A 27,031-nucleotide genomic window follows, 5' to 3' on the forward strand; every position below is an offset into this window, starting at 1 on the left:
TCTGTATGCCTCTCTCTCTCTCTCTGTATGCCTCTCTCTCTCTCTGTATGCCTCTCCCTCTCTCTGTATGCCTCTCTCTCGCTCTCTGTATGCCTCTCTCTCGCTCTCTGTATGCCTCTCTCTCGCTCTCTCTCTATGCCTCTCTCTCGCTCTCTCTGTATGCCTCTCTCTCGCTCTCTCTGTATGCCTCTCTCGCTCTCTCTCTGTATGCCTCTCTCTCTGTATGCCTCTCTCTCTCGCTCTCTGTATGCCTCTCTCTCTCGCTCTCTGTATGCCTCTCTCGCTCTGTATGTCTCTCTCTCTCTCTCTGTATGTCTCTCTCTCTCTCTCTCTCTATGTCTCTCTCTCTGTATGTCTCGCTCTCTCTCTGTATGCCTCTCTCTCTTTCTCTCTCTCTCTGTATGCCTCTCTCTCTCTCTCTCTGTATGCCTCTCTCGCTGTATGCCTCTCGCTCTCTGTATGCCTCTCGCTCTCTGTATGCCCCTCTCTCTCGCTCTCTGTATGCCTCTCTCTCTCTGTATGCCTCTCTCTCGCTCTCTGTATGCCTCTCTCTCTGTATGCCTCTCTCTCTCTCTCTCTCTCTCTCTCTGTATGCCCCTCTCACTCGCTCTCTGTATGCCTCTCTCTCTGTATGCCCCTCTCTCTCGCTCTCTGTATGCCTCTCTCTCTCGCTCTCTGTATGCCTCTCTCTCTCGCTCTCTGTATGCCCCTCTCTCTCACTCTCTGTATGCCCCTCTCTCTCGTTCTCTGTATGCCTCTCTCTCTCTGTATGCCTCACTCTCTCTCTCTGTATGCCTCTCTCTCTCTCTGTATGTCTCTCTCTCTGTATGCCTCTCTCTCGCTCTCTGTATGCCTCTCTGTATGCCTCTCTCTCTCGCTCTCTGTATGCCTCTCGCTCTCTGTATGCCTCTCTCTCGCTCGCTCTCTGTATGCCTCTCTCTCTCTCGCTCTCTGTATGCCTCTCTCTCTCTCTCGCTCTCTGTATGCCTCTCTCTCTCTCGCTCTCTGTATGCCTCTCTCTCTCTCGCTCTCTGTATGCCTCTCTCTCTCTCGCTCTCTGTATGCCTCTCTCTCTCTCGCTCTCTGTATGCCTCTCTCTCTCTCTCTCTGTATGCCTCTCTCTCTCTCGCTCTCTGTATGCCCCTCTCTCTCTCTCGCTCTCTGTATGCCCCTCTCTCTCTCTCTCTCTGTATGCCCCTCTCTCTCTCTCTCTCTGTATGCCTCTCTCTCTCGCTCTCTGTATGCCTCTCCCTCGCTCTCTGTATGCCTCTCCCTCGCTCTCTGTATGCCTCTCTCTCTCTCTCTCTCTCTCTCTGTATGCCTCTCTCTCTCTCTCTCTCTCTCTCTGTATGTCTCTCTCTCTCTCTGTATGTCTCACTCTCTCTCTGTATGTCTCACTCTCTCTCTGTATGCCTCTCTCTCTCTCTCTCTCTCTGTATGCCTCTCTCTCGCTCTCTGTATGCCTCTCTCTCGCTCTCTGTATGCCTCTCTCTCTCTCTCTCTCTCTGTATGCCTCTCTCTCGCTCTCTGTATGCCTCTCTCTCGCTCTCTGTATGCCTCTCTCTCTCTGTATGCCTCTCTCTCTCTCTCTGTATGCCTCTCTCTCTCTCTCTGTATGCCTCTCTCTCTCTCTCTCTCTCTCTCTGTGTATGCCTCTCTCTCTCTCTGTGTATGCCTCTCTCTCTCTCTGTGTATGCCTCTCTCTCTCTCTGTGTATGCCTCTCTCTCTCTCTGTATGCCTCTCCCTCTCTCTGTATGCCTCTCTCTCGCTCTCTTTATGCCTCTCTCTCGCTCTCTGTATGCCTCTCTCTCGCTCTCTCTCTATGCCTCTCTCGCTCTCTCTGTATGCCTCTCTCTCGCTCTCTCTGTATGCCTCTCTCTCTCTGTATGCCTCTCTCTCTCTGTATGCCTCTCTCTCTCTGTATGCCTCTCTCTCTCTGTTTGCCTCTCTCTCTCGCTCTCTGTATGCCTCTCTCGCTCTGTATGTCTCTCTCTCTCTCTCTCTCTCTCTGTATGTCTCTCTCTCTGTATGTCTCGCTCTCTCTCTCTGTATGCCTCTCTCTCTCTCTCTCTCTCTGTATGCCTCTCTCTCTCTCTCTCTCTGTGCCTCTCTCTCTGTATGCCCCTCTCTCTCGCTCTCTGTATGCCTCTCGCTCTCTGTATGCCCCTCTCTCTCGCTCTCTGTATGCCTCTCTCTCTCTGTATGCCTCTCTCTCGCTCTCTGTATGCCTCTCTCTCTGTATGCCTCTCTCTCTCTCTCTCTCTGTATGCCCCTCTCACTCGCTCTCTGTATGCCTCTCTCTCTGTATGCCTCTCTCTCTGTATGCCCCTCTCTCTCGCTCTCTGTATGCCTCTCTCTCTCGCTCTCTGTATGCCTCTCTCTCTCGCTCTCTGTATGCCCCTCTCTCCCGCTCTCTGTATGCCCCTCTCTCTCGTTCTCTGTATGCCTCTCTCTCTGTATGCCTCACTCTCTGTATGCCTCTCTCTCTCTGTATGCCTCTCTCTCTCTCTGTATGACTCTCTCTCTCTCTCTGTATGCCTCTCTGTATGCCTCTCTCTCGCTCTCTGTATGCCTCTCCCTCGCTCTCTGTATGCCTCTCTCTCTCTCTCTGTATGCCTCTCTCTCTCTCTCTCTCTGTATGCCTCTCTCTCTCTCTCTGTATGCCTCTCTCTCTCTCTCTCTATGCCTCTCTCTCTCTCTCTCTGTATGCCTCTCTCTCTCTCTCTCTGTATGCCTCTCTCTCTCTCTCTCTGTATGCCTCTCTCTCTCGCTCTCTGTATGCCTCTCTCTCTCTCGCTCTCTGTATGCCTCTCTCGCTCTCTGTATGCCTCTCTCTCTCGCTCTCTGTATGCCTCTCTCTCGCTCTCTGTATGCCTCTCTCTCTCTGTATGCCTCTCTCTCTCTCGCTCTCTGTATGCCTCTCTCGCTCTCTGTATGCCTCTCTCTCGCTGTATGCCTCACTCTCTGTATGCCCCTCTCTCTCGCTCTCTGTATGCCTCTCTCTCTGTATGCCTCTCTCTCTCTCTATCTGTTTGCCTTTCTCTCTCTCTCTGTATGCCTCTCTCTCTGTATGCCTCTCTCTCTCGCTCTGTATGCCTCTCTCTCTCTCTCTGTATGTCTCTCTCTCTCTCGCTCTGTATGCCCCTCTCTCTCGCTCTGTATGCCCCTCTCTCTCGCTCTCTGTATGCCCCTCTCTCTCGCTCTCTGTATGCCTCTCTCTCTCGCTCTCTGTATGCCTCTCTCTCTCGCTCTCTGTATGCCTCTCTCTCTCGCTCTCTGTATGCCTCTCGCTCTCTGTATGCCTCTCTCTCGCTCTCTCTCTGTCAGCGTGTGTTTCATGGTGTGTGTGTTTCATGGTGTGTGTGTGTGTGTGTGTCTCTCTGTCTGCATGTGTTTCATGGTGTGTGTGTGTCTTTCTCTGTCAGCGTGTGTTTCATGGTGTGTGTGTTTGTGTCTCTCTCTGTCAGCGTGTGTTTCGTGGTGTGTGTGTGTGTGTGTCTCTCTCTGTCAGCGTGTGTTTCATGGTGTGTGTGTGTGTCTCTCTCTGCCAGCGTGTGTTTCATGGTGTGTGTGTGTCTCTCTCTGTCAGCGTGTGTTTCATGGTGTGTGTGTCTCTCTCTGTCAGCGTGTGTTTCATGGTGTGTGTGTGTGTCTCCCTCTGTCAGCGTGTGTTTCATGGTGTGTGTGTGTGTGTCTCTCTGTCTGCATGTGTTTCATGGTGTGTGTGTGTCTTTCTCTGTCAGCGTGTGTTTCATGGTGTGTGTGTGTGTGTCTCTCTCTGTCAGCGTGTGTTTCATTGTGTGTGTGTGTGTCTCTCTCTGTCAGCGTGTGTTTCATGGTGTGTGTGTGTGTGTGTCTCTCTCTGCCAGCGTGTGTTTCATGGTGTGTGTGTGTCTCTCTCTGTCAGCGTGTGTTTCATGGTGTGTGTGTGTCTCTCTCTGTCAGCGTGTGTTTCATGGTGTGTGTGTGTGTGTGTCTCCCTCTGCCTCTCTCTCTCTCTCTCTGTATCTCTCTCTCTCTGTATGTCTCTCTCGCTCTCTGTATGTCTCTCTCTGTATGTCTCTCTCGCTCTCTGTATGTCTCTCTCTGTATGTCTCTCTCTCTCTGTATGTCTCTCTCTGTATGTCTCTCTCTCTCTGTATGTCTCTCTCTCTCTCTGTATGTCTCTCTCTCTCTCTGTATGTCTCTCTCTCTCTCTGTATGCCTCTCTCTCTCTCTGTATGCCTCTCTCTCTCTCTCTGTATGCCTCTCTCTCTCTGTATGCCTCTCTCTCTCTCTCTGTATGCCTCTCTCTCTCTCTCTGTATGCCTCTCTCTCGCTCTCTGTATGCCTCTCTCTCTCTCTCTGTATGTCTCTCCTCTCTCTGTATGTCTCTCTCTCTCTGTATGTCTCTCTCTCTCTCTGTATGTCTCTCTCTCTCTCTCTCTGTATGCCTCTCTCTCTCTCTCTGTATGCCTCTCTCTCTCTCTGTATGTCTCTCTCTCTCTCTGTATGCCTCTCTCTCTCTCTCTGTATGCCTCTCTCTCTCTCTGTATGCCTCTCTCTCTCTCTGTATGCTCTCTCTCTCTCTGTATGCCTCTCTCCTCTCTCCTCTCTCTCTCGCTCTCTGTATGCCTCTCTCTCGCTCTCTGTATGCCTCTCTCTCTCTCTCTCTCTGTATGCCTCTCTCTCTCTCTGTATGCCTCTCTCTCGCTCTCTCTGTATGCCTCTCTCTCTCTCTCTGTATGCCTCTCTCTCTGTATGCCTCTCTCTCTCTCTCTCTGTATGCCTCTCTCTCTCTCTCTCTCTCTCTGTGTATGCCTCTCTCTCTCTCTGTATGCCTCTCCCGCTCTCTGTATGCCTCTCTCTCGCTCTCTGTATGCCTCTCTCTCGCTCTCTGTATGCCTCTCTCTCTCTCTCTGTATGCCTCTCTCTCTCTCTCTCTGTATGCCTCTCTCTCGCTCTCTCTGTATGCCTCTCTCGCTCTCTCTCTGTATGCCTCTCTCTCTCTGTATGCCTCTCTCTCTCTCTCTCTGTATGTCTCTCTCTCTCTCTCTCTGTATGTCTCTCTCTCTCTCTCTGTATGCCTCTCTCTCTCTCTCTCTGTATGTCTCTCTCTCTCTGCCTCTCTCTCTCTGTATGCCTCTCTCTCTGTATGCCCCTCTCTCTCTGTCCTCTGCCTCTCTCTCTGTATGCCTCTCTCTCTGTATGCCTCTCTGCTCTCTGTATCTCTCTCTCTCTGTATGCCTCTCTCTCTCTCTGTATGCCTCTCTCTCTGTATGCCTCTCTCTCTCTCTCTGTATGCCCCTCTCTCGCTCTCTGTATGCCTCTCTCTCTCTGTATGCCTCTCTCTCTGTATGCCCCTCTCTCTCGCTCTCTGTATGCCTCTCTCTCGCTCTCTGTATGCCTCTCGCTCTCTGTATGCCCCTCTCTCTCGCTCTCTGTATGCCTCTCTCTCTCTGTATGCCTCTCTCTCTCTCTGTATGCCTCTCTCTCTCTGTATGCCTCTCTCTCTGTATGCCTCTCTCTCTCTCTCTGTATGCCTCTCTCTCTCTCTGTATGCCTCTCTGTATGCCTCTCTCTCGCTCTCTGTATGCCTCTCTCTCGCTCTCTGTATGCCTCTCTCGCTCTCTGCTCTCTGTATGCCTCTCTCTCTTGCTCTCTGTATGCCTCTCTCTCTCTCTCTGTATGCCTCTCTCTCTCTCGCTCTCTCTCTCTCTCGTCTCTGTATGCCTCTCTCTCTCTCGCTCTCTGTATGCCTCTCTCGCTCTCTGTATGCCTCTCTCGCTCTCTGTATGCCTCTCTCTCTCGCTCTCTGTATGCCTCTCTCTCTCTCGCTCTCTGTATGCCTCTCGCTCTCTCTCTGTATGCCTCTCTCTGTATGCCTCTCTCTCTCTCGCTCTCTGTATGCCTCTCTCTCGCTCTCTGTATGCCTCTCTCTCGCTCTCTGTATGCCTCTCCCTCTCTCTGTATGCCTCTCTCTCTCTCTCTCTGTATGCCTCTCTCTCTCTGTATGTCTCTCTCTCTCTCTCTCTGTCTCTCTCTCTGTATGTCTCTCTCTCTGTATGTCTCTCTCTCTCTCTGTATGCCTCTCTCTCTCTCTCTCTCTGTATGCCTCTCTCTCGCTCTCTGTATGCCTCTCTCTCTGTATGCCTCTCTCTCTCTCTGTATGCCTCTCTCTCTCTGTATGCCTCTCTCTCTGTATGTCTCTCTCTCTCTCTCTGTATGCCTCTCTCTCTCTCTCTCTGTATGCCTCTCTCTGTATGTCTCGCTCTGTCTGTATGCCTCTCTCTCTCTCTCTCTCTGTATGCCTCTCTCTCTCTCTCTCTGTATGCCTCTCTCGCTGTGCCTCTCTCTCTCTGTATGCCTCTCGCTCTCTGTATGCCTCTCTCTCGCTCTCTGTATGCCTCTCTCTCTCTGTATGCCTCTCTCTCGCTCTCTGTATGCCTCTCTCTCTCTCTGTATGCCTCTCTCTGCTCTCTCTCTGTATGCCCCTCTCACTCGCTCTCTGTATGCCTCTCTCTCTGTATGCCCCTCTCTCTCTCTCTCTGTATGCCTCTCTCTCTCGCTCTCTGTATGCCTCTCTCTCTCGCTCTCTGTATGCCTCCTCTCTCTCACTCTCTGTATGCCCCTCTCTCTCGTTCTCTGTATGCCTCTCTCTCTGTATGCCTCTCTCTCTCTCTGTATGCCTCTCTCTCTCTCTCTCTCTGTATGCCTCTCTCTCTCTCTGTATGCCTCTGTATGCCTCTCTCTCGCTCTCTGTATGCCTCTCTCTCTCTCTCTGTATGCCTCTCTCTCTGTATGCCTCTCTCTCTCTCGCTCTCTGTATGCCTCTCTCTCTCTCGCTCTCTGTATGCCTCTCTCTCTCTCGCTCTCTGTATGCCTCTCTCTCTCTCGCTCTCTCTGTATGCCTCTCTCTCTCGCTCTCTGTATGCCTCTCTCTCTCTCTCTGTATGCCTCTCTCTCTCTCGCTCTCTGTATGCCTCTCTCTCGCTCTCTGTATGCCTCTCTCTCTCTCTGTATGCCTCTCTCTCTCTCTCTGTATGCCTCTCTCTCGCTCTCTGTATGCCTCTCTCTCGCTCTCTGTATGCCTCTCTCTCTCTCTCTCTGTATGCCTCTCTCTCTCTCTCTCTGTATGCCTCTCTCTCTCTCTCTCTCTGTATGTCTCTCTCTCTCTGTATGCCTCTCTCTCTCTCTCTCTGTATGCCTCTCTCTCTCTCTCTGTATGCCTCTCTCTGTATCTGTATGCCTCTCTCTCTCTCTGTATGCCTCTCCTCTCTCTCTCTCTCTGTATGCCTCTCTCTCGCTCTCTCTGTATGCCTCTCTCTCTGTATGCCTCGCTGCCTCTCTCTCTCTCTCTGTATGCCTCTCTCTGTATGCCTCTCTCTCTCTCTCTCTCTGTATGCCTCCTCTCTCTCTCTCTCTCTCTCTGTATGCCTCTCTCTCTCTCTGTGTATGCCTCTCTCTCTCTCTGTATGCCTCTCTCTCTCTCTGTATGCCTCTCCCTCTCTCTGTATGCCTCTCTCTCTCTCTTTATGCCTCTCTCTCTCTCTGTATGCCTCTCTCTCTCTATGCTCTCTGTATGCCTCTCTCTGTCTCTCTGTATGCCTCTCTCTCTGTCTGTATGCCTCTCTCTCTGTCTCTCTGTGTTGCCTCTCTCTCGCTCTCTGTATGCCTCTCTCGCTCTGTATGCCTCTCTCTCTCTCTCTCTGTATGCCTCTCTGTATGTCTCTCTGTATGCCTCTCTCTCTCTGTATGCCTCTCTCTCTCTCTCTCTCTGTATGCCTCTCTCTGTATGCCTCTCTCTCGCTCTCTGTATGCCTCTCGCTCTCTGTATGCCCTCTCTCTCTCTGTATGCCTCTTTCTCTCTGTATGCCTCTCTATCTCTGTATGCCTCTCTCTCTGTATGCCCTCTCTCTCTCTCTGTATGCCCCTCTCACTCGCTCTCTGTATGCCTCTCTCTGTATGCCCCTCTCTCGCTCTCTGTATGCCTCTCTCTCTCGCTCTCTGTATGCCTCTCTCTCTCGCTCTCTGTATGCCCCTCTCTCCTGCTCTCTGTATGCCCCTCTCTCTCGTTCTCTGTATGCCTCTCTCTCTCTGTATGCCTCACTCTCTCTCTCTGTATGCCTCTCTCTCTCTGTATGCCTCTCTCTCTCTGTATGCCTCTCTCTCTCTCTGTATGCCTCTCTCTCGCTCTCTGTATGCCTCTCTGTATGCCTCTCGCTCGCTCTCTGTATGCCTCTCGCTCGCTCTCTGTATGCCTCTCTCTCTCGCTCTCTGTATGCCTCTCTCTCTCTCGCTCTCTGTATGCCTCTCTCTCTCTCTGCCTCTCTCTCTCTCTGTATGCCTCTCTCTCTCTCTCTCTGTATGCCTCTCTCTCTCTCTCTGTATGCCTCTCTCTCTCTCGCTCTCTGTATGCCTCTCTCTCTCTCGCTCTCTGTATGCCTCTCTCGCTCTCTGTATGCCTCTCTCGCTCTCTGTATGCCTCTCTCGCTCTCGCTCTCTGTATGCCTCTCTCTCTCTCTGTATGCCTCTCTCTCTCTCTCTGTATGCCTCTCTCTCTCTCTCGCGCTCTCTGTATGCCTCTCTCGCTCTCTGTATGCCTCTCTCTCGCTCTCTGTATGCCTCACTCTCTGTATGCCCCTCTCTCTCGCTCTCTGTATGCCTCTCGCTCTCTGTATGCCTCTCTCTCTCTCTTTCTGTTTGCCTTTCTCTCTCTCTCTGTATGCCTCTCTCTCTCTCTGTATGCCTCTCTCTCTCTCGCTCTGTATGCCCCTCTCTCTCGCTCTGTATGCCCCTCTCTCTCGCTCTGTATGCCCCTCTCTCTCGCTCTGTATGCCCCTCTCTCTCGCTCTGTATGCCCCTCTCTCTCGCTCTCTGTATGCCTCTCTCTCTCGCTCTCTGTATGCCTCTCTCTCGCTCTCTGTATGCCTCTCTCTCTCGCTCTCTGTATGCCTCTCGCTCTCTGTATGCCTCTCTCTCGCTCTCTCTCTGTCAGCGTGTGTTTCATGGTGTGTGTGTTTCATGGTGTGTGTGTGTGTGTGTGTGTCTCTCTGTCTGCATGTGTTTCATGGTGTGTGTGTGTGTCTCTCTCTGTCAGCGTGTGTTTCATGGTGTGTGTGTTTGTGTCTCTCTCTGTCAGCGTGTGTTTCATGGTGTGTGTGTGTGTGTGTCTCTCTCTGTCAGCGTGTGTTTCATGGTGTGTGTGTCTCTCTCTGCCAGCGTGTGTTTCATGGTGTGTGTGTGTCTCTCTGTCAGCGTGTGTTTCATGGTGTGTGTGTCTCTCTCTGTCAGCGTGTGTTTCATGGTGTGTGTGTGTGTCTCCCTCTGTCAGCGTGTGTTTCATGGTGTGTGTGTGTGTGTGTCTCTCTGTCTGCATGTGTTTCATGGTGTGTGTGTGTCTTTCTCTGTCAGCGTGTGTTTCATGGTGTGTGTGTGTGTGTCTCTCTCTGTCAGCGTGTGTTTCATTGTGTGTGTGTGTGTCTCTCTCTGTCAGCGTGTGTTTCATGGTGTGTGTGTGTGTGTGTCTCTCTCTGCCAGCGTGTGTTTCATGGTGTGTGTGTGTCTCTCTCTGTCAGCGTGTGTTTCATGGTGTGTGTGTGTGTCTCTCTCTGTCAGCGTGTGTTTCATGGTGTGTGTGTGTGTGTGTCTCCCTCTGCCTCTCTCTCTCTCTCTCTCTCTCTCTGTATGCCTCTCTCGCTCTCTGTATGCCACTCTCTCGCTCTCTGTATGTCTCTCTCTCTCTCTGTATGTCTCTCTCGCTCTCTGTATGTCTCTCTCTGTATGTCTCTCTCTCTCTCTGTATGTCTCTCTCTGTATGTCTCTCTCTGTATGTCTCTCTCTCTCTCTCTGTATGCTCTCTCTCTCTCTGTATGTCTCTCTCTCTGTATGCCTCTCTCTCTCTCTGTATGCCTCTCTCTCTCTCTCTGTATGCCTCTCTCTCTCTCTGCTCTCTCTCTCTGTATGCCTCTCTCTCTCTGTATGCCTCTCTCTCGCTCTCTGTATGCCTCTCTCTCTCTGTATGTCTCTCTCTCTCTGTATGTCTCTCTCTCTGTCTGTATCTCTCTCTCTCTGTATGCCTCTCTCTCTGTCTGTGTATGCTCTCTCTCTCTGTATGCCTCTCTCTCGCTCTGTATGCCTCTCTCTCTCTCTCTGTATGCCTCTCTCTCTGTATGCCTCTCTGTCTCTCTCTCTGTATGCCTCTCTCTCTCTCTGTATGCCTCTCTCTCTCTCTGTATGCCTCTCTCTCTCTCTGTATGCCTCTCTCTCTCTCTGTATGCCTCTCTCTCTCTGTATGCCTCTCTCTCGCTCTCTCTGTATGCCTCTCTCTCGCTCTCTGTATGCCTCTCTCTCGCTCTCTGTATGCCTCTCTCGCTCTCTCTCTGTATGCCTCTCTCTGTATGCCTCTCTCTGTATGCCTCTCTCTCTCGCTCTCTGTATGCCTCTCTCTCTCTCTCTCTCTGTATGCCTCTCTCTCTCTGTATGCCTCTCTCTGTATGCCTCTCTCTCGCTCTCTGTATGCCTCTCTCTCGCTCTCTGTATGCCTCTCTCTCTCTCTCTCTGTATGCCTCTCTCGCTCTGTATGCCTCTCTCTCTCTCTCTGTATGCCTCTCTCTCTCTCTCTGTATGCCTCTCTCTCTCTCTCTCTGTATGCCTCTCTCGCTCTGTATGTCTCTCTCTCTCTCTGTATGTCTCTCTCTCTCTCTCTCTCTCTATGCCTGTCTGTCTCTGTATGTCTCGCTCTCTCTCTCTGTATGCCTCTTTCTCTCTCTCTCTGTATGCCTCTCTCTCTGTATGCCTCTCTCTCTGTATGCCCCTCTCTCTCGCTCTCTGTATGCCTCTCTCTCTCTGTATGCCTCTCGCTCTCTGTATGCCTCTCTCTCTCTCTCTGTATGCCTCTCTCTGTATGCCTCTCTCTCGCTCTCTGTATGCCTCTCTCTCTGTATGCCTCTCTCTCTCTCTCTGTATGCCCCTCTCACTCGCTCTCTGTATGCCTCTCTCTCTGTATGCCTCTCTCTCTGTATGCCCCTCTCTCTCGCTCTCTGTATGCCTCTCTCTCGCTCTCTGTATGCCCCTCTCTCTCGCTCTCTGTATGCCCCTCTCTCTCGTTCTCTGTATGCCTCTCTCTCTCTGTATGCCTCACTCTCTCTCTCTCTGTATGCCTCTCTCTCTCTGTATGCCTCTCTCTCTCTCTGTATGCCTCTCTGTATGCCTCTCTCTCTCGCTCTCTGTATGCCTCTCTCTCGCTCTCTGTATGCCTCTCTCTCGCTCGCTCTCTGTATGCCTCTCTCTCTCTCGCTCTCTGTATGCCTCTCTCTCTCTCTCTGTATGCCTCTCTCTCTCTCGCTCTCTGTATGCCTCTCTCTCTCGCTCTCTGTATGCCTCTCTCTCTCTCTCTGTATGCCTCTCTCTCGCTCTCTGTATGCCTCTCTCGCTCTCTGTATGCCTCTCTCTCTCTCGCTCTCTGTATGCCTCTCTCTCTCGCTCTCTGTATGCCTCTCTCTCTCTCGCTCTCTGTATGCCTCTCGCTCTGTATGCCTCTCTCTCTCTCTCTCGCTCTCTGTATGCCTCTCTCTCTCTCTGTATGCCTCTCCTCGCTCTCTCTGTATGCCTCTCTCTCTCTCTGTGTATGCCTCTCTCTCTCTCTCTCTGTATGCCTCTCTCTCTGTATGTCTCTCTCTCTCTCTCTCTGTGTCTCTCTCTCTGTATGTCTCTCTCTGTATGTCTCTCTCTCTCTCTGTATGCCTCTCTCTCTCTCTCTCTCTCTCTCTGTATGCCTCTCTCTCGCTCTCTGTATGCCTCTCTCTCTCTCTCTGTATGCCTCTCTCTCTCTCTCTCTCTCTCTCTCTCTGTATGCCTCTCTCTCTCTCTCTCTCTGTATGCCTCTCTCTCTCTGTATGCCTCTCTCTCTCTGTATGCCTCTCTCTCGCTCTCTGTATGCCTCTCTCTCTGTATGCCTGTCTGCTCTCTCTCTGTATGCCTCTCTCTCTGTATGCCTCTCTCTCTCTGTATGCCTCTCTCTCTCTCTGTATGCCTCTCTCTCTCTCTGTATGCCTCTCTCTCTCTCTGTATGCCTCTCTCTCGCTCTCTGTATGCCTCTCTCTCGCTCTCTGTATGCCTCTCTCTCTCTCTGTATGTCTCTCTCTCTCTCTGTATGCCTCTCTCGCTCTCTCTCTGTATGCCTCTCTCTCTCTGTATGCCTCTCTCTCTGTATGCCTCTCTCTGTATGCCTCTCTCTATGCCTCTGTATCTCTCTCTCTCTGTATGTCTCTCTCTCTCTCTCTCTGTATGTCTCTCTCTCTGTATGTCTCTCTCTCTCTCTGTATGCCTCTCTCTCTTTCTCTCTCTCTCTGTATGCCTCTCTCTGTATGCCTCTCTCTCTGTATGCCTCTCTCTCTGTATGCCTCTTGCTCTCTGTATGCCTCTCTCTCTCTGTATGCCTCTCTCTCTCTCTGTATGCCCCTCTCTCTCTCTCTCTGTATGCCTCTCTCTGTCTGCCTCTCTGTATGCCCCTCTCTCTCTCTCTGTATGCCTCTCTCTCTCTCTGTATGCCTCTCTCTCTCTCTGTATGCCCTCTCTCTCGCTCTCTGTATGCCCTCTCTCTCGCTCTCTGTATGCCTCTCTCTCTCTGTATGCCTCTCTCTCTCTCTCTGTATGCCTCTCTCTCTCTCTGTATGCCTCTCTCTCTCTGTATGCCTCTCTCTCGCTCTCTGTATGCCTCTCTGTATGCCTCTCTCTCGTATGCCTCTCTGTATGCCTCTCGCTCGCTCTCTGTATGCCTCTCTCTCTCGCTCTCTGTATGCCTCTCTCTCTCTCTGTATGCCTCTCTCTCTCTCTCTCTCTGTATGCCTCTCTCTCTCTCTCTCTCTGTATGCCTCTCTCTCTCTCGCTCTCTGTATGCCTCTCTCTCTCGCTCTCTGTATGCCTCTCTCTCTCTCTGTATGCCTCTCTCTCTCGCTCTCTGTATGCCTCTCTCTCTCTCTGTATGCCTCTCTCTCTCTCGCTCTCTGTATGCCTCTCTCTCTCTCTCTCTGTATGCCTCTCTCTCTCTCTCTCTCTCTGTATGCCTCTCTCTCTCTCGCTCTCTGTATGCCTCTCTCTCTCTCGCTCTCTGTATGCCTCTCTCTCTCTCTCTCTCTCTCTGTATGCCTCTCTCTCTCTCTCTGTATGCCTCTCTCTATGTCTCTCTGTATGTCTCTCTCTCTCTGTATGCCTCTCTCTCTCTCTCTCTCTGTATGCCTCTCTCTCTCTGTATGCCTCTCTCTCTCTCTGTATGCCTCTCTGTATGCCTCTCTCTCTCTCTCTCTCTCTGTATGCCTCTCTCTCTCTCTCTGCTCTCTGTATGCCTCTCTCTCTCTCTCTCTGTATGCCTCTCTCTCTCTCTGTATGCTCTCTCTCTCTCTCTGTATGCCTCTCTCTCTCTCTCTCTGTATGCCTCTCTCTCTCTGTATGCTCTCTCTGTATGCCTCTCTCTCTCTGTATGCCTCTCTCTCTCTCTGTATGCTCTCTGTATCTCTCTCTGTATGTCTCTCTCTCTGTATGCTCTCTGTATGCCTCTCTCGCTCTCTCTGTATGCCTCTCTCTCTCTGTATGCCTCTCTCTCGTCTGTATGCTCTCTCTCTCTCTCTGTATGTCTCTCTCTCTCTGTATGCCTCTCTGTATGCCTCTCTCTCTCGTCTCTGTATGCCTCCTCTCTCTCTCTGTATGCCTCTCTCTCTGTATGCCTCTCTCTCTGTATGCCTCTCTCTCTCTCTCTGTATGCCTCTCTCTCTCTGTATGCCTCTCTCGCTCTCTGTATGCCTCTCTCTCGCTCTCTGTATGCCTCTCTCTCTCTCTGTATGCCTCTCTGTATGCCTCTCTCTCTGTATGCCTCTCTCTCTCTCTGTATGCCTCTCTCTCGCTCTCTGTATGCCTCTCTCGCTCTGTATGTCTCTCTCTCTCTCTCTGTATGTCCTCTCTCTCTCTCTCTCTCTCTGTATGTCTCTCTCTCTCTGTATGCCTCTCTCTCTCTGTATGCCTCTCTCTCTGCTCTCTGTATGCCTCTCTCTCTCGCTCTCTGTATGCCTCTCTCTCTCTCTCTGTATGCCTCTCTCTCTCTCTCTCTGTATGCCTCTCTCTCTCTATGCTCTCTCTCTCTCTCTCTCTCTCTCTGTATGCCTCTCTCTCTCTCTCTCTGTATGCCTCTCTCTCTCGCTCTCTGTATGCCTCTCTCTCTCTCTGTATGCCTCTCTCTCTCTGTATGCCTCTCTCTCTCTCTCTGTATGCTCTCTCTCTCTCTCTCTCTCTCTCTCTATGTATGTCTCTCTCTGTATGCTCTCTCTCTGTATGCCTCTCTCTCTCTCTCTCGCTCTCTGTATGCCTCTCTCTCGCTCTCTGTATGCCTCTCTCGCTCTCTGTATGCCTCTCTCTCTCTCTGTCTGTATGTCTCTCTCTCTCTCTCTCTCTGTATGTCTCTCTGTATGTCTCGCTCTCTCTCTGTATGCCTCTCTCTCTCTCTCTCTGTATGCCTCTCTCTCTCTCTCTGTATGCCTCTCTCTCTGTATGCCCCTCTCTCTCGCTCTCTGTATGCCTCTCGCTCTCTGTATGCCTCTCGCTCTCTGTATGCCCCTCTCTCTCGCTCTCTGTATGCCTCTCTCTCTCTGTATGCCTCTCTCTCGCTCTCTGTATGCCTCTCTCTCTGTATGCCTCTCTCTCTCTCTCTGTATGCCCCTCTCACTCGCTCTCTGTATGCCTCTCTCTCTGTATGCCTCTCTCTCTGTATGCCCCTCTCTCTCGCTCTCTGTATGCCTCTCTCTCTCGCTCTCTGTATGCCCCTCTCTCTCGTTCTCTGTATGCCTCTCTCTCTCTGTATGCCTCACTCTCTCTCTCTGTATGTCTCTCTCTCTCTGTATGCCTCTCTCTCTCTCTCTGTATGCCTCTCTCTCTCTCTGTATGCCTCTCTGTATGCCTCTCTCTCTGCTCTCTGTGTATGCCTCTCGCTCGCTCTCTGTATGCCTCTCTCTCTCGCTGTATGCCTCTCTCTCTCGCTCTCTGTATGCCTCTCTCTCTCTCTGTATGCCTCTCTCTCTCTCTCTCTGTATGCCTCTCTCTCTCTCTCTCTGTATGCCTCTCTCTCTCTGCTCTCTGTATGCCTCTCTCTCTCTCTCTGTATGCCTCTCTCTCTCTCGCTCTCTGTATGCCTCTCTCTCTCGCTCTCTGTATGCCTCTCTCTCTCTCGCTCTCTGTATGCCTCTCGCTCTCTCGCTCTCTGTATGCCTCTCGCTCTCTATGCCTCTCTCTCTCTGTATGCCTCTCTCTCTCTCTCTCGCTCTCTGTATGCCTCTCTCTCGCTCTCTGTATGCCTCTCTCTCGCTCTCTGTATGCCTCTCCCTCGCTCTCTGTATGCCTCTCTCTCTCTCTCTCTGTATGCCTCTCTCTCTCTCTCTCTCTCTCTCTCTCTCTCTCTCTGTATGTCTCTCTCTCTGTATGTCTCTCTCTGTATGTCTCTCTCTCTGTATGTCTCTCTCTCTCTCTCTGTATGCCTCTCTCTCTCTCTGTATGCCTCTCTCTCTCTCTGTATGCCTCTCTCTCTCTCTCTCTCTGTATGCCTCTCTCTCTCTCTCTCTGTATGCCTCTCTCTCTGTATGCCTCTCTCTCTCTCTGTATGCCTCTCTCTCTCTCTGTGCCTCTCTCTCTCTGTATGCCTCTCTGTATGCCTCTCTCTCTCTCTCTCTGTATGTCTGTGTCTCTCTCTCTGTATGCCTCTCTCTCCTCTCTCTCTCTGCCTGCTCTCTCTCTGTATGCCTCTCTCTCTCTATGCTCTCTGTATGCCTCTCTCTCGCTCTCTGTATGCCTCTCTCTCGCTCTCTCTGTATGCCTCTCTCTCTCTCTGTATGCCTCTCTCTCTCTCTGTATGCCTCTCTCGCTCTCTCTCTGTATGCCTATGTATGCCTCTCTCTCTCGCTGTATGCCTCTCTCTCTCTCTCTGTATGCCTCTCTCGCTCTGTATGTCTCTCTCTCTCTCTCTGTATGTCTCTCTCTGTATGTCTCGCTCTCTCTGTATGCCTCTCTCTCTCTCTCTGTATGCCTCTCTCTCTCTGTATGCCTCTCTCTGTATGCCTCTCTCTCTCTCTCTGTATGCCTCTCTCTCGCTCTCTCTGTATGCCTCTCTCTCTCTCTGTATGCCTCTCTCTGTATGCCTCTCTCTCTCTCTCTCTCTCTGTATGCCTCTCTCTCTGTATGCCTCTCTCTCTCTGTATGCCTCTCTCGCTCTGTATGCCTCTCTCGCTCTGTATGTCTCTCTCTCTGTATGTCTCTCTCTCTCTCTCTGTATGTCTCTCTCTCTGTATGTCTCTCTCTCTCTCTCTCTGTATGCCTCTCTCTCTTCTCTCTGTATGCCTCTCTCTCTCTCTCTGTATGCCTCTTTCTCTGTATGCCTCTCGCTCTCTGTATGCCTCTCTCTCTCTGTATGCCTCTCTCTCTGTATGCCTCTCTCTCTCGCTCTCTGTATGCCTCTCTCTCTCTGTATGCCTCTCTGTATGCCTCTCTCTCTGTATGCCCCTCTCTCTCGCCTCTGTATGCCTCTCTCTCTCTCTCTGTATGCCTCTCTCTCTCGCTCTCTGTATGCCCCTCTCTCGCTCTCTGTATGCCTCTCTCTCTCTCTCTCTGTATGCCTCTCTCTCTCGCTCTCTGTATGCCCCTCTCTCTCTCTCTCTCTGTATGCCTCTCTCTCTCTGTATGCCTCTCTCTCTCTCTGTATGCCTCTCTCTCTCTGTATGCTCTGTATGCCTCTCTCTCGCTCTCTGTATGCCTCTCTCTCGCTCTCTCTCTCTGTATGCCTCTCTCTCTCTGTATGCCTCTCTGTATGCCTCTCTCTCTCTCTGTATGCCTCTCTCTCTCTCTGTATGCCTCTGTATGCCTCTCTCTCGCTCTCTCTGTATGCCTCTCTCTCTCTCTCTGCTCTCTGTATGCCTCTCTCTCTCTCTCTGTATGCCTCTCTCTCTCTGTATGCTCTCTGTATGCCTCTCTCTCTCGCTCTCTGTATGCCTCTCTCTCTCGCTCTCTGTATGCCTCTCTCTCTCTGTATGCCTCTCTCTCTCTCTCTCTGTATGTCTCTCTCTGTATGTCTCGCTCTCTGTCTGTATGCCTCTCTCTCTCTCTGTATGCCTCTCTCTCTCTCTGTATGCCTCTCTCTCGTATGCCTCTCTCTCGCTCTCTGTATGCCTCTCTCTCTCTGTATGCCTCTCTCTCTCTCTCTGTATGCCTCTCTCTCTCTGTATGCCTCTCTCTCTCTCTCTGTATGCCTCTCTCTCTCTCTATGTCTCTCTCTCTCTGTATGCCTCTCTCTCTCGCTCTCTGTATGCCTCTCTCGCTCTGTATGTCTCTCTCTCTCTCTCTCTCTCTCTGTATGTCTCTCTCTCTCTCTCTCTCTCTGTATGTCTCTCTCTCTCTGTATGTCTCTCTCTCTCTCTGTATGCCTCTCTCTCTCTCTCTCTCTCTGTATGCCTCTCTCTCTCTCTCTGTATGCCTCTCTCTCTGTATGCCTCTCTCTCTGTATGCCTCTTGCTCTCTGTATGCCTCTCTGTATGCCTCTCTCTCTCTATCTCTGTATGCCCCTCTCACTCGCTCTCTGTATGCCTCTCTCTCTGTACGCCCCTCTCTCTGTATGCCCCTCTCTCTCGCTCTCTGTATGCCTCTCTCTCTCGCTCTCTGTATGCCTCTCTCTCTCGCTCTCTGTATGCCCCTCTCTCTCGCTCTCTGTATGCCCCTCTCTCTCGCTCTCTGTATGCCCGTCTCTCTCGTTCTCTGTATGCCTCTCTCTCTCTGTATGCCTCTCTCTCTCTCTCTGTATGCCTCTCTCTCTCTCTGTATGCCTCTCGCTCTCTGTATGCCTCTCTCGCTCTCTGTATGCCTCTCTGTATGCCTCTCTCTCGCTCTCTCTGTATGCCTCTCTCTCGCTCTCTGTATGCCTCTCTCTCTCTCTCTCTCTCTGTGCCTCTCTCTATGCTCTCTCTCTCTCTGTATGCCTCTCTCTCTCTCTCTCTGTATGCCTCTCTCTCGCTCTCTGTATGCCTCTCTCTCTCTGTATGCCTCTCTCGCTCTCTGTATGCCTCTCTCTCTCGCTCTCTGTATGCCTCTCTCTCTCTCTCTCTGTATGCCTCTCTCTCTCTCTCTGTATGCCTCTCTCTCTCTCTGTATGCCTCTCTCTCTCTCTCTCTCTCTCTCTGTATGCCTCTCTCTCTCTCGCTCTCTGTATGCCTCTCTCTCGCTCTCTGTATGCCTCTCCCTCGCTCTCTGTATGCCTCTCTCTCTCTCTCTGTATGCCTCTCTCTCTCTCTGTATGCCTCTCTCTCTCTCTCTCTCTCTCTCTCTCTCTCTATGCTCTGTGTCTCTCTCTGTATGTCTCTCTGTATGCCTCTCTCTCTCTGTCTGTATGCCTCTCTCTCTCTCTCTGTATGCCTCTCTCTCGCTCTCTGTATGCCTCTCTCTATGTATGCCTCTCTCTCTCTCTGTATGCCTCTCTCTCTCTCTGTATGCCTCTCTCTGTATGCTCTCTCTCTGTATGCCTCTCTCTCTCTGTATGTCTGTCTGTATCTCTGTATGCCTCTCTCTCTCTCTGTATGCCTCTCTCTCGCTCTCTCTGTATGCCTCTCTCTCTCTCTCTCTGTATGCCTCTCTCTCTCTCTGTATGCCTCTCTGTCTCTCTCTCTCTGCCTCTCTGTCTCTGTGCCTCTCTCTATCTCTCTGTATGCCTCTCTCTCTCTCTCTCTGTGTATGCCTCTCTCTCTCTCTGTATGCCTCTCTCTGTATGCCTCTCTCTCTCTCTCTCTGTATGCCTCTCTCTCTCTCTGTATGCCTCTCTCTCTCTGTATGCCTCTCTCTCGCTCTCTGTATGCCACTCTCTCGCTCTCTGTATGCCTCTCTCTCTGTATGTCTCTCTCTCTCTCTCTGTATGTCTCTCTCTCTCTCTCTGTATGTCTCTCTCTCTCTGTATGCCTCTCTCTCTCCTCTCTCTCTGTATGCCTCTCTCGCTCTCTGTATGCCTCTCTCTCTGTATGTCTCTCTCTCTCTCTCTCTGTATGTCTCTCTCTCTCTCTCTCTCTGTATGTCTCTCTCTCTCTCTCTCTGTATGTCTCTCTCTCTGTATGTCTCTCTCTCTCTCTCTGTATGCCTCTCTCTCTCTCTCTGTATGCCTCTCTCTCTCTCTCTGTATGCCTCTCTCTCTGTATGCCCCTCTCTCTCGCTCTCTGTATGCCTCTTGCTCTCTGTATGCCTCTCTCTCTGTATGCCTCTCTCTCTCTTTCTCTGTATGCCCCTCTCACTCGCTCTCTGTATTCCTCTCTCTCTGTATGCCTCTCTCTGTATGCCCCTCTCTCTCGCTCTCTGTATGCCTCTCTCTCTCGCTCTCTGTATGCCTCTCTCTCTGTATGCTCTCTGTATGCCCCTCTCTCTCGCTCTCTGTATGCCTCTCTCTCTCTCTCTGTATGCCCCTCTCTCTCGCTCTCTGTATGCCTCTCTCTCTCTGTATGCCTCTCTCTCTCTCTCTGTATGCCTCTCTCTCTCTCTGTATGCCTCTCTCTCTCTCTCTGTATGCCTCTCTCTCTCGCTCTCTGTATGCCTCTCTCTCGCTCTCTGTATGCCTCTCTCGCTCTCTGTATGCCTCTCTCTCTCTCTCTCTCTCTCTGTATGCCTCTCTCTCTCGCTCTCTGTATGCCTCTCTCTCTCTCGCTCTCTGTATGCCTCTCTCTCTCTCGCTCTCTGTATGCCTCTCTACTTTAAGTCATTTAGCTCTCTGTATGCCTCGCTCTCTGTATGCCTCTCTCTCGCTCTCTGTATGCCTCACTCTCTGTATGCCCCTCTCTCTCGCTCTCTGTATGCCTCTCTCTCTCGCTCTCTGTATGCCTCTCGCTCTCTGTATGCCTCTCTCTCTCTCTTTCTGTTTGCCTTTCTCTCTCTCTCTGTATGCCTCTCTCTCTGTATGCCTCTCTCTCTGCTCTGTATGCCCCTCTCTCTCGCTCTGTATGCCCCTCTCTCTCGCTCTGTATGCCCCTCTCTCTCGCTCTCTGTATGCCCCTCTCTCTCGCTCTCTGTATGCCTCTCGCTCTCTGTATGCCTCTCTCTCGCTCTCTCTCTGTCAGCGTGTGTTTCATGGTGTGTGTGTTTCATGGTGTGTGTGTGTGTGTGTGTGTGTGTCTCTCTGTCTGCATGTGTTTCATGGTGTGTGTGTGTGTGTCTCTCTCTGTCAGCGTGTGTTTCATGGTGTGTGTGTGTGTGTCTCTCTCTGTCAGCGTGTGTTTCATGGTGTGTGTGTGTGTGTGTGTGTGCCTCTCTGTCAGCGTGTGTTTCATGGTGTGTGTGTGTGTCTCTCTCTGCCAGCGTGTGTTTCATGGTGTGTGTGTGTCTCTCTCTGTCAGCGTGTGTTTCATGGTGTGTGTGTCTCTCTCTGTCAGCGTGTGTTTCATGGTGTGTGTGTGTGTGTGTCTCCCTCTGTCAGCGTGTGTTTCATGGTGTGTGTGTGTGTGTCTCTCTGTCTGCATGTGTTTCATGGTGTGTGTGTGTCTTTCTCTGTCAGCGTGTGTTTCATGGTGTGTGTGTGTGTGTCTCTGTCAGCGTGTGTTTCATTGTGTGTGTGTGTGTGTCTCTCTCTGTCAGCGTGTGTTTCATGGTGTGTGTGTGTGTGTGTCTCTCTCTGCCAGCGTGTGTTTCATGGTGTGTGTGTCTCTCTCTGTCAGCGTGTGTTTCATGCTGTGTGTGTCTCTCTCTGTCAGCGTGTGTTTCATGGTGTGTGTGTGTGTGTCTCCCTCTGCCTCTCTCTCTCTCTCTGTATGCCTCTCTCGCTCTCTGTATGCCACACTCTCTCTCTCTCTCTCTATGCCTCTCTCTCTCTGTATGCCTCTCTCTCTCTCTCTGTATGCCACTCTCTCGCTCTCTTTATGCCTCTCTCTCTCTCTGTATGCCACTCTCTCTCTCTGTATGTCTCTCTCTCTCTCTCTCTCTCTCTGTATGTCTCTCTCTCTCTGTATGTCTCTCTCTCTCTCTCTGTATGTCTCTCTCTCTCTGTATGCCTCTCTCTCTCTCAATTCAATTCAAGGGGCTTTATTGGCATGGGAAACATGTGTTAACATTGCCAAAGCAAGTAAGGTATATAATAAATAAAGTGAAATAAACAATAAAAATTAACAGTAGACATCACACATACAGAAGTTTCAAAACAATAAAGACATTACAAATGTCATATTATATATATATATATATATATATATATATACAGTGTTTTTACAATGTGCAAATGGTAAAGGACACAAGATAAAATAAATAAGCATAGATATGTGTTGTATTTACAATGGTGCGTGTTCTTCACTGGTTGCCCTTTTCTCGTGGCAACAGGTCACAAATCTTGCTGCTCTGATGGCACACTGTGGAATTTCACCCAGTAGATATGGGAGTTTTTCAAAATTGGATTTGTTTTCGAATTCTTTGTGGATCTGTGATCTCTCTCTCTCTCTCTCTCTGTAGGCCTCTCTCTCGCAATCTGTATGCCTCTCTCTCGCTCTCTGTATGCCTCTCTCTCGCTCTCTGTATGCTTCTCTCTCTCTCTCTCTCTCTCTGTATGTCTCTCTCTCTCTCTGTATGCCTCTCTCTCTCTCTGTATGCCTCTCTCTCTCTCTGTATGCCTCTCTCTCTCTCTCTCTGTATGCCTCTCTCTCTCTCTCTCTCTCTCTCTCTGTGTATGCCTCTCTCTCTCTCTCTGTATGCCTCTCTCTCTGTATGCCTCTCTCTCTCTCTGTATGCCTCTCTCTCTGTATGCCTCTCTCTCTCTCTGTATGCCTCTCTCCCTCTCTCTGTATGCCTCTCTCTCGCTCTCTGTATGCCTCTCTCTCGCTCTCTCTGTATGCCTCTCTCGCTCTCTCTCTGTATGCCTCTCTCTCTCTGTATGCCTCTCTCTCTCTGTTTGCCTCTCTCTCTTGCTCTCTGTATGCCTCTCTCTCTGTATGTCTCTCTCTCTCTCTCTCTCTCTCTGTATGTCTCTCTCTCTCTCTCTGTATGTCTCTCTCTCTGTATGTCTCTCTCTCTCTCTCTGTATGCCTCTCTCTCTCTCTCTCTGTATGCCTCTCTCTCTCTCTCTGTATGCCTCTCTCTCTGTATGCCCCTCTCTCTCGCTCTCTGTATGCCTCTCGCTCTCTGTATGCCTCTCGCTCTCTGTATGCCCTCTCTCTCTCTGTCTCTCTCTCTCTGTATGCCTCTCTCTCTCTGTATGCCTCTCTCTCTCGCTCTGTATGCCTCTCTCTCGCTCTCTCTGTATGCCTCTCTCTCTCGCTCTCTGTATGCCTCTCTCTCGCTCTCTGTATGCCTCTCTCTCTTCTCTCTGTATGCCTCTCTCTCTCTCTCTCTGTATGCCTCTCTCGCTCTCTGTATGCCTCTCTCTCTCTCACTCTCTGTATGCCTCTCTCTCGCTCTCTGTATGCCTCTCTCTCTCTCTGTATGCCTCTCCTCGCTCTCTCTGCCTATGCCTCTCTCTCTCTGTATGCCTCTCTCTCTCTCTCTCTGTATGTCTCTCTCTCTCTCTGTATGTATCTCTCTCTCTCTGTATGTCTCTCTCTCTGTATGCCTCTCTCTCTCTCTCTCTGTATGCCTCTCTCTCGCTCTCTGTATGCCTCTCTCTCTCTCTCTGTATGCCTCTCTCTCTCTCTCTGTATGCCTCTCTCTCTCTCTGTATGCCTCTCTCTCTCTCTCTCTCTCTCTGTATGCTCTCTCTCTGTATGCCTCTCTCTCTCTGTATGCCTCTCTCTCTCTGTATGCCTCTCTCTGTATGCCTCTCTCTCTCTCTCTCTGTATGCCTCTCTCTCTCTCTCTCTGAATGCCTCTCTCTCTCTGTATGCCTCTTGCTCTCTGTATGCCTCTCTCTCTGTATGCCTCTCTCTCTGTATGCCTCTCTGTATGCTGTCTGCTCTCTGTATGCCTCTCTCTCTCTCTGTATGCCTCTCTCTCTCTCTGTATGCCTCTCGCTCTCTCTCTGTATGCCTCTCTCGCTCTCTCTGTATGCCTCTCTCTCGCTCTCTCTGTATGCCTCTCTCTCTGTATGCCTCTCTCTCTCGCTCTCTGTATGCCTCTCTCTCTCGCTCTCTGTATGCCTCTCTCTCTCGCTCTGTATGTCTCTCTCTCTCTCTCTCTCTCTCTGTATGTCTCTCTCTCTCTCTCTGTATGTCTCTCTCTCTGTATGTCTCGCTCTCTCTCTGTATGCCTCTCTCTCTTTCTCTCTCTCTGTATGCCTCTCTCTCTGTATGCCCCTCTCTCTCGCTCTCTGTATGCCTCTCGCTCTCTGTATGCCTCTTGCTCTCTGTATGCCTCTCTCTCTGTATGCCTCTCTCTCTCTCTCTGTATGCCCCTCTCACTCTCTATGCTCTCTCTGTATGCCTCTCTCTGTATGCCCCTCTCTCTCTCTCTGTATGCCTCTCTCTCTCGCTCTCTGTATGCCTCTCTCTCGCTCTCTGTATGCCTCTCTCTCGCTCTCTGTATGCCCCTCTCTCTCTGTTCTCTGTATGCCTCTCTCTCTCTCTGTATGCCTCTCTCTCTCTCTGTATGCCTCTCTCTCTCTCTCTGTATGCCTCTCTCTCTCTCTCTGTATGCCTCTCTCTCTCTCGCCTCTCTCTGCTCTCTGTATGCCTCTCTGTATGCCTCTCTCTCTCGCTCTCTGTATGCCTCTCTCTCTCGCTCTCTGTATGCCTCTCTCTCGCTCGCTCTCTGTATGCCTCTCTCTCTCTCTCTGTATGCCTCTCTCGCTCTCTGTATGCCTCTCTCTCTCTCTCTGTATGCTCTCTGCTATGCCTCTCTCTCTCTCGCTCTCTGTATGCCTCTCTCTCTCGCTCTCTGTATGCCTCTCTCTCTCTCTCCCTCTCTGTATGCCTCTCTCTCGCTCTCTGTATGCCTCTCCCTCGCTCTCTGTATGCCTCTCTCTCGCTCTCTGTATGCCTCACTCTCTGTATGCCCCTCTCTCTCGCTCTCTGTATGCCTCTCTCTCTCGCTCTCTGTATGCCTCTCGCTCTCTTTATGCCTCTCTCTCTCTCTTTCTGTTTGCCTTTCTCTCTCTGTATGCCTCTCTCTCTCTCTGTATGCCCCTCTCTCTCGCTCTGTATGCCCCTCTCTCTCGCTCTGTATGCCTGTATGCCCCTCTCTCGCTCTGTATGCCCCTCTCTCTCGCTCTGTATGCCCCTCTCTCTCGCTCTGTATGCCCCTCTCTCTCGCTCTCTGTATGCCCCTCTCTCTCGCTCTCTGTATGCCTCTCTCTCTCGCTCTCTGTATGCCTCTCTCTCTCGCTCTCTGTATGCCTCTCGCTCTCTGTATGCCTCTCTCTCGCTCTCTCTCTGTCAGCGTGTGTTTCATGGTGTGTGTGTTTCATGGTGTGTGTGTGTGTGTGTGTGTGTGTCTCTCTGTCTGCATGTGTTTCATGGTGTGTGTGTGTCTTTCTCTGTCAGCGTGTGTTTCATGGTGTGTGTGTGTGTGTGTCTCTCTCTGTCAGCGTGTGTTTCATGGTGTGTGTGTGTGTCTCTCTCTGTCAGCGTGTGTTTCATGGTGTGTGTGTGTCTCTCTCTGTCAGCGTGTGTTTCATGGTGTGTGTGTGTCTCTCTCTCTGTCAGCGTGTGTTTCATGGTGTGTGTGTGTGTGTGTCTCCCTCTGTGTGCGTGTTTTCATGGTGTGTGTGTGTGTGTCTCTCTGTCTGCATGTGTTTCATGGTGTGTGTGTGTGTCTTTCTCTGTCAGCGTGTGTTTCATGGTGTGTGTGTGTGTGTGTCTCTCTCTGTCAGCGTGTGTTTCATGGTGTGTGTGTGTGTGTCTCTCTCTGTCAGCGTGTGTTTCATGGTGTGTGTGTGTGTCTCTCTCTGTCAGCGTGTGTTTCATGGTGTGTGTGTGTCTCTCTCTGTCAGCGTGTGTTTCATGGTGTGTGTGTCTCTCTCTGTCAGCGTGTGTTTCATGGTGTGTGTGTGTGTCTCCTCTGTCAGCGTGTGTTTCATGGTGTGTGTGTGTGTCTCTCTGTCAGCGTGTGTTTCATGGTGTGTGTGTGTGTCTCTCTCTGTCAGCGTGTGTTTCATGGTGTGTGTGTGTGTGTGTGTTTCATCTCTCTCTGTCAGCGTGTGTTTCATGGTGTGTGTGTGTGTGTGTCTCTCTCTGTCAGCGTGTGTTTCATGGTGTGTGTGTGTGTGTCTCTCTCTGTCAGCGTGTGTTTCATGGTGTGTGTGTGTGTGTCTCTCTCTGTCAGCGTGTGTTTCATGGTGTGTGTGTGTCTCTCTCTGTCAGCGTGTGTTTCATGGTGTGTGTGTGTGTCTCTCTCTGTCAGCGTGTGTTTCATGGTGTGTGTGTGTGTCTCTCTCTGTCAGCGTGTGTTTCATGGTGTGTGTGTGTGTCTCTCTCTGTCAGCGTGTGTTTCATGGTGTGTGTGTGTGTGTCTCTCTCTGTCAGCGTGTGTTTCATGGTGTGTGTGTGTGTGTCTCTCTCTGTCAGCGTGTGTTTCATGGTGTGTGTGTGTGTGTCTCTCTCTGTCAGCGTGTGTTTCATGGTGTGTGTGTGTGTGTCTCTCTCTGTCAGCGTGTGTTTCATGGTGTGTGTGTGTGTGTCTCTCTCTGTCAGCGTGTGTTTCATGGTGTGTGTGTGTGTGTGTGTGTGTCTCTCTCTGTCAGCGTGTGTTTCATGGTGTGTGTGTGTGTCTCTCTCTGTCAGCGTGTGTTTCATGGTGTGTGTGTGTGTGTGTCTCTCTCTGTCAGCGTGTGTTTCATGGTGTGTGTGTGTGTCTCTCTCTGTCAGCGTGTGTTTCATGGTGTGTGTGTGTGTCTCTCTCTGTCAGCGTGTGTTTCATGGTGTGTGTGTGTGTGTGTCTCTCTCTGTCAGCGTGTGTTTCATGGTGTGTGTGTGTGTGTGTGTCTCTCTCTGTCAGCGTGTGTTTCATGGTGTGTGTGTGTGTGTGTCTCTCTCTGTCAGCGTGTGTTTCATGGTGTGTGTGTGTCTCTCTCTGTCAGCGTGTGTTTCATGGTGTGTGTGTCTCTCTCTGTCAGCGTGTGTTTCATGGTGTGTGTGTGTGTCCCTCTGTCAGCGTGTGTTTCCCTCTGTCAGCGTGTGTTTCATGGTGTGTGTGTGTGTCTCTCTGTCAGCGTGTGTTTCATGGTGTGTGTGTGTGTGTGTCTCCCTCTGTCAGCGTGTGTTTCATGGTGTGTGTGTGTGTGTTTCTCTCTCTGTCAGCGTGTGTTTCATGGTGTGTGTGTGTGTCTCCCTCTGTCAGCGTGTGTTTCATGGTGTGTGTGTGTGTCTCTCTCTGTCAGCGTGTGTTTCATGGTGTGTGTGTGTGTGTCTCTCTCTGTCAGCGTGTGTTTCATGGTGTGTGTGTGTGTCTCTCTCTGTCAGCGTGTGTTTCATGGTGTGTGTGTGTGTCTCTCTCTGTCAGCGTGTGTTTCATGGTGTGTGTGTGTGTGTCTCTCTCTGTCAGCGTGTGTTTCATGGTGTGTGTGTGTGTCTCTCTCTGTCAGCGTGTGTTTCATGGTGTGTGTGTGTGTCTCTCTCTGTCAGCGTGTGTTTCATGGTGTGTGTGTGTGTCTCTCTCTGTCAGCGTGTGTTTCATGCGTGTGTGTGTGTGTCTCTCTCTGTCAGCGTGTGTTTCATGGTGTGTGTGTGTGTCTCCCTCTGTCAGCGTGTGTTTCATGGTGTGTGTGTGTCTCTCTCTGTCAGCGTGTGTTTCATGGTGTGTGTGTGTGTCTCTCTCTGTCAGCGTGTGTTTCATGGTGTGTGTGTGTGTCTCTCTCTGTCAGCGTGTGTTTCATGGTGTGTGTGTGTGTGTGTGTGTCTCCCTCTGTCAGCGTGTGTTTCATGGTTTGTGTGTGTCTCTCTCTGTCATCGTGTGTTTCATGGTGTGTGTGTGTGTGTCTCCCTCTGTCAGCGTGTGTTTCATGGTGTGTGTGTGTGTCTCTCTCTGTCAGCGTGTGTTTCATGGTGTGTGTGTGTGTCTCTCTCTGTCAGCGTGTGTTTCATGGTGTGTGTGTGTGTCTCTCTCTGTCAGCGTGTGTTTCATGGTGTGTGTGTGTCTCTCTCT

The 27,031-nt window shown here is 51.0% G+C and overlaps 1 protein-coding gene across 1 annotated transcript in view; it reads left to right on the forward strand.

Annotated features, from left to right (window-relative positions):
• LOC135544383 (SWI/SNF-related matrix-associated actin-dependent regulator of chromatin subfamily A containing DEAD/H box 1B-like) overlaps window positions 1-27,031 on the forward strand; it is a 48,012-nt gene that overhangs the window by 14,772 nt on the left and 6,209 nt on the right. The window lies entirely within an intron of this gene.

This window comes from Oncorhynchus masou, chromosome 8 (genome assembly GCF_036934945.1).
Source record: "Oncorhynchus masou masou isolate Uvic2021 chromosome 8, UVic_Omas_1.1, whole genome shotgun sequence".
Lineage (NCBI taxonomy): Eukaryota > Metazoa > Chordata > Actinopteri > Salmoniformes > Salmonidae > Oncorhynchus > Oncorhynchus masou.